The 7804-nt window shown below is 41.7% G+C and overlaps 2 non-coding genes across 2 annotated transcripts; both read left to right on the plus strand.

Annotated features, from left to right (window-relative positions):
- The first annotated feature begins 3303 nt into the window (after positions 1-3303).
- On the plus strand, positions 3304-3377 carry trnat-agu (transfer RNA threonine (anticodon AGU)). The gene has a single exon. It is a non-coding gene; the product is annotated as a tRNA-Thr (tRNA).
- A 968-nt stretch (positions 3378-4345) lies between these two features.
- trnat-agu (transfer RNA threonine (anticodon AGU)) lies at positions 4346-4419 on the plus strand. The gene has a single exon. It is a non-coding gene; the product is annotated as a tRNA-Thr (tRNA).
- The last annotated feature ends 3385 nt before the right edge of the window (positions 4420-7804 follow it).

Consider the following 7804-nt stretch of genomic DNA (forward strand, 5'->3'; position numbering starts at 1 on the left):
AACCTTCTGGACATCAGAACAGCGATCACTAACCTCCTAGACATCAGAACAGAGATCACTAACCCTCTAGACATCCAAACAGCGATCACTAACCTTCTAGACATCAGAACAGCGATCACTAACCTTCTAGACATCCAAACAGCGATCACTAACCTTCTAGACATCAGAACAGAGATCACTAACCTTCTAGACATCCAAACAGCGATCACTAACCTTCTAGACATCAGAACAGAGATCACTAACCTTCTAGACATCCAAACAGCGATCACTAACCTTCTAGACATCCAAACAGCAATCACTAACCTTCTAGACATCTGAACAGCGATCACTAACCTTCTAGACATCCGAACAGCGATCACTAACCTTCTAGACATCAGAACAGCGATCACTAACCTTCTAGACATCAGAACAGCGATCACTAACCTTCTAGACATCAGAACAGCGATCACTAACCTTCTAGACATCAGAACAGCGATCACTAACCTTCTAGACATCAGAACAGCGATCACTAACCTTCTAGACATCAGAACAGCGATCACTAACCTTCTACACATCAGAACAGCGATCACTAACCTTCTAGACATCAGAACAGCGATCACTAACCTTCTAGACATCAGAACAGCGATCACTAACCTTCTAGACATCAGAACAGCGATCACTAACCTTCTAGACATCAGAACAGCGATCACTAACCTTCTAGACATCCAAACAGCGATCACTAACCTTCTAGACATCAGAACAGCGATCACTAACCTTCTAGACATCCAAACAGCGATCACTAACCTTCTAGACATCAGAACAGCGATCACTAACCTTCTAGACATCCAAACAGCGATCACTAACCTTCTAGACATCAGAACAGCGATCACTAACCTTCTAGACATCAGAACAGCGATCACTAACCTTCTAGACATCAGAACAGCGATCACTAACCTTCTAGACATCAGAACAGCGATCACTAACCTTCTAGACATCCAAACAGCGATCACTAATCTTCTAGACATCAGAACAGCGATCACTAACCTTGTTTTGGTTGAAGATTTCTACTTCACCAGTTGGCAGCAGGTGATGTACTGTTCATTCCATACCAGGCTCTAATCCCCGGGACTCCAAAGAGGAAGAGACGGCGCAAACGAGTCAATAAACCACCGCTCTCAAGTGGCGCAGCGGTCTAAGGCACTACAGACCCTGGTTCGATTCCAGGCTGTATCACAGCGGTCTAAGGCACTGCATCTTAGTGCTAGTGGCGTCACTACAGACCCTGGTTTGATTCCAGGCTGTATCACAGCGGTCTAAGGCACTGCATCTCAGTGCTAGAGGCGTCACTACAGACCCTGGTTCGATTCCAGGCTGTATCACAGCGGTCTATTGCACTGCATCTCAGTGCTTTAGGCATCACTACAGACCCTGGTTCGATTCCAGGTTGTATCACAGCCGGCCGTGATTGGGGCGGTGCACAATTGGCCCAGCATCATCCGGGTTAGGGTTTTGCCGGAGTATGCCGTCATTGTAAACAACAATTTGTTCTTAACGGACTTGCCTAGTTTAAATAAAGTGTACATTTTAAAAATATAACCCCCAGTTGTATTGGTGAACGTACCAATCACTGGAGAATAAACTGGATGAGCTCTGCTGGAGACTATCGTATCAACGGGACCTGAAGAACTGGGATATCCTGTTTCACGGAGTCGAGGCTGAACTATGACATGAATAATATACATCTGGCTGGTTTTTCCTGTGTGAAGACCGTAGGGCAGCTTTGGGTAAGGTTAAAGGGGAAGCTGTCTCTTATGTTAACAACAGCTGGTGCACCATCTCTAATGTTAAGGAAGTCTCTAGGTTTTTCTCGCCAGAGTTAGAATATCTCATGCATGATAAGCTGCAGACCATACTGTTTATTAAAAATTAAAAACAAAAACAAAAAGTATGATTTAAGAAGTAAACATCGGGTCTGAAGCCGAAAAAGAAAGGAAATTCACATGAGCACCACAATGCCTACTCCACCCATGCTCTACCAAGGTTTTACAGCACCACAATCAATGCCTACTCCACCCATGCTCTACCAAGGTTTTACAGCACCACAATGCCTACTCCACCCATGCTCTACCAAGGTTTTACAGCACCACAATGCCTACTCCACCCATGCTCTACCAAGGTTTTACAGCACCACAATGCCTACTCCACCCATGCTCTACCAAGGTTTTACAGCACCACAATGCCTACTCCACCCATGCTCTACCAAGGTTTTACAGCACCATAATGCCTACTCCACCCATGCTCTACCAAGGTTTAACAGCACCACAATGCCTACTCCACCCATGCTCTACCAAGGTTTTACAGCACCACAATCAATGCCTACTCCACCCATGCTCTACCAAGGTTTAACAGCACCACAATGCCTACTCCACCCATGCTCTACCAAGGTTTTACAGCACCACAATGCCTACTCCACCCATGCTCTACCAAGGTTTTACAGCACCACAATGCCTACTCCACCCATGCTCTACCAAGGTTGTACAGCACCACAATGCCTACTCCACCCATGCTCTACCAAGGTTGTACAGCACCACAATGCCTACTCCACCCATGCTCTACCAAGGTTTTACAGCACCACAATGCCTACTCCACCCATGCTCTACCAAGGTTGTACAGCACCACAATGCCTACTCCACCCATGCTCTACCAAGGTTGTACAGCACCACAATGCCTACTCCACCCATGCTCTACCTGCTGTTAATATAGGGGCTGGCCCAGCAGATCCACTGGTAGAACCCTAGGCAATAACTTAACCTTGGTAACGTTCGCAGATTGCATTATATTTTAGATTTTTAGTGGTAATTAAATTAAATTTATTTAGAATTTATGATAATTAATTTCCTATAAATAGTTTAACCAGCTCCGTGTTTTCTGGAGTCAAAATGAAAGAAGAGTAGCCCGCGCTGCGGCAGCACGACACCTCAGATCAGTGTGTATTTATTAGTTTTATTTGATTATATTTCTTCCTCTGCATTGTTGGGAAGGGCTGTAAAGCATTTCACTGTTACTCACCTGTTTGTTTACGAAGCATGACACGAGAACATGTTGATTTGACACACAGGTCGAGTCTGGGGCGACGACGTTAAGACCAAACACCACTGTCCGAGCTTGTAAATGTTTGAATTGTAAATTATGGGATCAATAATCGCTTAATTTATGTTCTGTAATGAAGCTCACTTAATTAACTAAAGAAGCAACACCGTATGAAATGTATATTACGAAGCTTGAGATGGAAATATAAAGCCTTTTTTCACGGGGACATTCACCGGCGCCGTGGCTTAGTTGGTTAAAGCGCCTGTCTAGTAAACAGGAGATCCTGAGTTCGAATCTCAGCGGAGCCTTTTGTGAACATTACAGACTTTTTAAAAGGCCAGGCACCACTTGCTTAAATTACATTTTTGCATCTACCTATTTTGGAATTTGTTGGTATTTTGGTCAATTGATATTAGTATTTTCTAAAAGTAAACATGAAAATGTTAATTTTCTTTATTTCCCCATACTACCATCATCCACGTTTATAAACCACTTGAAAATGGAAATACACCAATAGCTCACTACATACAATTACACATAATGTAAAAGCCCATTTCATAGAGAATGTTTCAAACTGAACTATCTATAGTAACTTACTCTAAATAGATGGTGATTGGGCCTAAATAGGCGTTTGGTAAGTCTAAATTAGGTGTACTTTTCTTCAACATTCATTTCCCGATAGTCAGACTCCCTTATATCTTCCCACAAGCCAACACAGACTCGCCTTTATTGTTTCTCATCTTCAGAACCATCTGCATTCACCACATGTTGTGTGATTATACTTAGATATATTCTCCAGACTTGCCCAGAGGGAATTGTTGATAGGTTGTTCATTTTTTTATTCTAAATAACATTTTCGTTGGAAAAATGCGCAAAAAATGCATTTTAACGTTACATGACTAGTATTTTACAGACGTACAAACGTACATATATATTTTTAAAGTATTTATCCGCTATCTGCTCTGGACATGTCCGGTCCTGGAGTGTCTTAAAATGAAACTAACATGTTTAGTCTGACTTCATCCAGTTTCCAGAAACATTTATTTGCGCGATATGCAAATATGGCATATTTAACGTTGTATCGCCTCATTTAAATATTTTAATCAAACATTTCAGAAAAGTTATTATGTTTGTGTCAATATTCAACTGATAAAACCTGACTGTGATATGATGAAGCGAAAAAAAATGACCTTTGGAGAACACGGCCCCTTATCTCCCGTTTCACATAAGACCAACAGTAAAGACATTTACCCTTTTATTTCCTTCACGACTCGGCGGCGCTGTGGCTTAGTTGGTTAAAGCGCCTGTCTAGTAAACAGGAGATCCTGAGTTCGAATCTCAGCAGTGCCTTTTTTTGTTTCGGTTAAATTAAGGACCCACCGCCTCTTCTCGAGGAGCTCCAACCTATGACAACGGTGACGACGAGGATAAGTCCTTGCTTTCCGGCAATCCAACCATAATGATATGTTGTAGAAAATTACACGGGGTCAGCGTTTTAGTAACTAATACCAAAAGAGGATTACATTTAAATCAATGTTTATTTGTCACATGAATTACAACAGGTGTAGTAGACCTCACAGTGAAATGCTGAATACAACAGGTGTAGTAGACCTCACAGTGAAATGCTGAATACAACAGGTGTAGTAGACCTAACAGTGAAATGCTGAATACAACAGGTGTAGTAGACCTTACAGTGTAATGCCGAATACAACAGGTGTAGTAGACCTCACAGTGAAATGCTGAATACAACAGGTGTAGTAGACCTCACAGTGGAATGCTGAATACAACAGGTGTAGTAGACCTTACAGTGAAATGCTGAATACAACAGGTGTAGCTGACCTTACAGTGAAATGCTGAATACAACAGGTGTAGTAGACCTTACAGTGAAATGCTGAATACAACAGGTGTAGTAGACCTTACAGTGAAATGCTGAATACAACAGGTGTAGCTGACCTTACAGTGAAATGCTGAATACAACAGGTGTAGTAGACCTTACAGTGAAATGCTGAATACAACAGGTGTAGTAGACCTTACAGTGAAATGCTGAATACAACAGGTGTAGTAGACCTTACAGTGAAATGCTGAATACAACAGGTGTAGTAGACCTTACAGTGAAATGCTGAATACAACAGGTGTAGTAGACCTCACAGTGAAACGCTGAATACAACAGGTGTAGTAGACCTCACAGTGAAATGCTGAATACAACAGGTGTAGTAGACCTCACAGTGAAACGCTGAATACAACAGGTGTAGTAGACCTCACAGTGAAATGCTGAATACAACAGGTGTAGTAGACCTCACAGTGAAATGCTGAATACAACAGGTGTAGTAGACCTCACAGTGGAATGCTGAATACAACAGGTGTAGTAGACCTCACAGTGAAATGATGAATACAACAGGTGTAGTAGACCTTACAGTGAAATGCTGAATACAACAGGTGTAGTAGACCTCACAGTGAAATGATGAATACAACAGGTGTAGTAGACCTCACAGTGAAATGCTGAATACAACAGGTGTAGTAGACCTTACAGTGAAATGCTGAATACAACAGGTGTAGTAGACCTCACAGTGAAATGCTGAATACAACAGGTGTAGTAGACCTTACAGTGAAATGCTGAATACAACAGGTGTAGTAGACCTTACAGTGAAATGCTGAATACAACAGGTGTAGTAGACCTTACAGTGAAATGCTGAATACAACAGGTGTAGTAGACCTTACAGTGAAATGCTGAATACAACAGGTGTAGTAGACCTTACAGTGAAATGCTGAATACAATAGGTGTAGTAGACCTTACAGTGAAATGCTGAATACAACAGGTGTAGTAGACCTTACAGTGAAATGCTGAATACAACAGGTGTAGTAGACCTCACAGTGAAATGATGAATACAACAGGTGTAGTAGACCTCACAGTGAAATGCTGAATACAACAGGTGTAGTAGACCTTACAGTGAAATGCTGAATACAACAGGTGTAGTAGACCTTACAGTGAAATGATGAATACAACAGGTGTAGTAGACCTTACAGTGAAATGCTGAATACAACAGGTGTAGTAGACCTTACAGTGAAATGCTGAATACAACAGGTGTAGTTGACCTTACAGTGAAATGCTGAATACAACAGGTGTAGTAGACCTTACAGTGAAATGCTGAATACAACAGGTGTAGTAGACCTTACAGTGAAATGCTGAATACAACAGGTGTAGTAGACCTTACAGTGAAATGCTGAATACAACAGGTGTAGTAGACCTCACAGTGAAATGATGAATACAACAGGTGTAGTAGACCTCACAGTGAAATGCTGAATACAACAGGTGTAGTAGACCTCACAGTGAAATGCTGAATACAACAGGTGTAGTAGACCTCACAGTGAAATGCTGAATACAACAGGTGTAGTAGACCTCACAGTGAAATGCTGAATACAACAGGTGTAGTAGACCTCACAGTGAAATGCTGAATACAACAGGTGTAGTAGACCTCACAGTGAAATGCTGAATACAACAGGTGTAGTAGACCTCACAGTGAAATGAGGAATACAACAGGTGTAGTAGACCTCACAGTGAAATGCTGAATACAACAGGTGTAGTAGACCTCACAGTGAAATGCTGAATACAACAGGTGTAGTAGACCTTACAGTGAAATGCTGAATACAACAGGTGTAGTAGACCTCACAGTAAAATGCTGAATACAACAGGTGTAGTAGACCTCACAGTGAAATGCTGAATACAACAGGTGTAGTAGACCTTACAGTGAAATGCTGAATACAACAGGTGTAGTAGACCTTACAGTGAAATGCTGTATACAACAGGTGTAGTAGACCTTACAGTGAAATGCTGAATACAACAGGTGTAGTAGACCTCACAGTGAAATGCTGAATACAACAGGTGTAGTAGACCTTACAGTGAAATGCTGAATACAACAGGTGTAGTAGACCTCACAGTGAAATGCTGAATACAACAGGTGTAGTAGACCTTACAGTGAAATGCTGAATACAACAGGTGTAGTAGACCTCACAGTGAAATGATGAATACAACAGGTGTAGTAGACCTTACAGTGAAATGCTGAATACAACAGGTGTAGTAGACCTTACAGTGAAATGCTGAATACAACAGGTGTAGTAGACCTTACAGTGAAATGCTGAATACAACAGGTGTAGTAGACCTTACAGTGAAATGCTGAATACAACAGGTGTAGTAGACCTCACAGTGAAATGCTGAATACAACAGGTGTAGTAGACCTCACAGTGAAATGCTGAATACAACAGGTGTAGTAGACCTCACAGTGAAATGCTGAATACAGCAGGTGTAGTAGACCTCACAGTGAAATGATGAATACAACAGGTGTAGTAGACCTCACAGTGAAAATGCTGAATACAACAGGTGTAGTAGACCTCACAGTGAAATGTTGAATACAACAGGTATAGTAGACCTTACAGTGAAATGCAGATACAACAGGTGTAGTAGACCTTACAGTGAAATGCTGAATACAACAGGTGTAGTAGACCTCACAGTGAAATGCTGAATACAACAGGTGTAGTAGACCTCACAGTGAAATGCTGAATACAACAGGTGTAGTAGACCTCACAGTGAAATGCTGAATACAACAGGTGTAGTAGACCTCACAGTGAAATGAGGAATACAACAGGTGTAGTAGACCTCACAGTGAAATGCTGAATACAACAGGTGTAGTAGACCTCACAGTGAAATGCTGAATACAACAGGTGTAGTAGACCTTACAGT

Source organism: Oncorhynchus nerka, unplaced genomic scaffold (genome assembly GCF_034236695.1).
Source record: "Oncorhynchus nerka isolate Pitt River unplaced genomic scaffold, Oner_Uvic_2.0 unplaced_scaffold_4037, whole genome shotgun sequence".
Classification (NCBI taxonomy): domain Eukaryota; kingdom Metazoa; phylum Chordata; class Actinopteri; order Salmoniformes; family Salmonidae; genus Oncorhynchus; species Oncorhynchus nerka.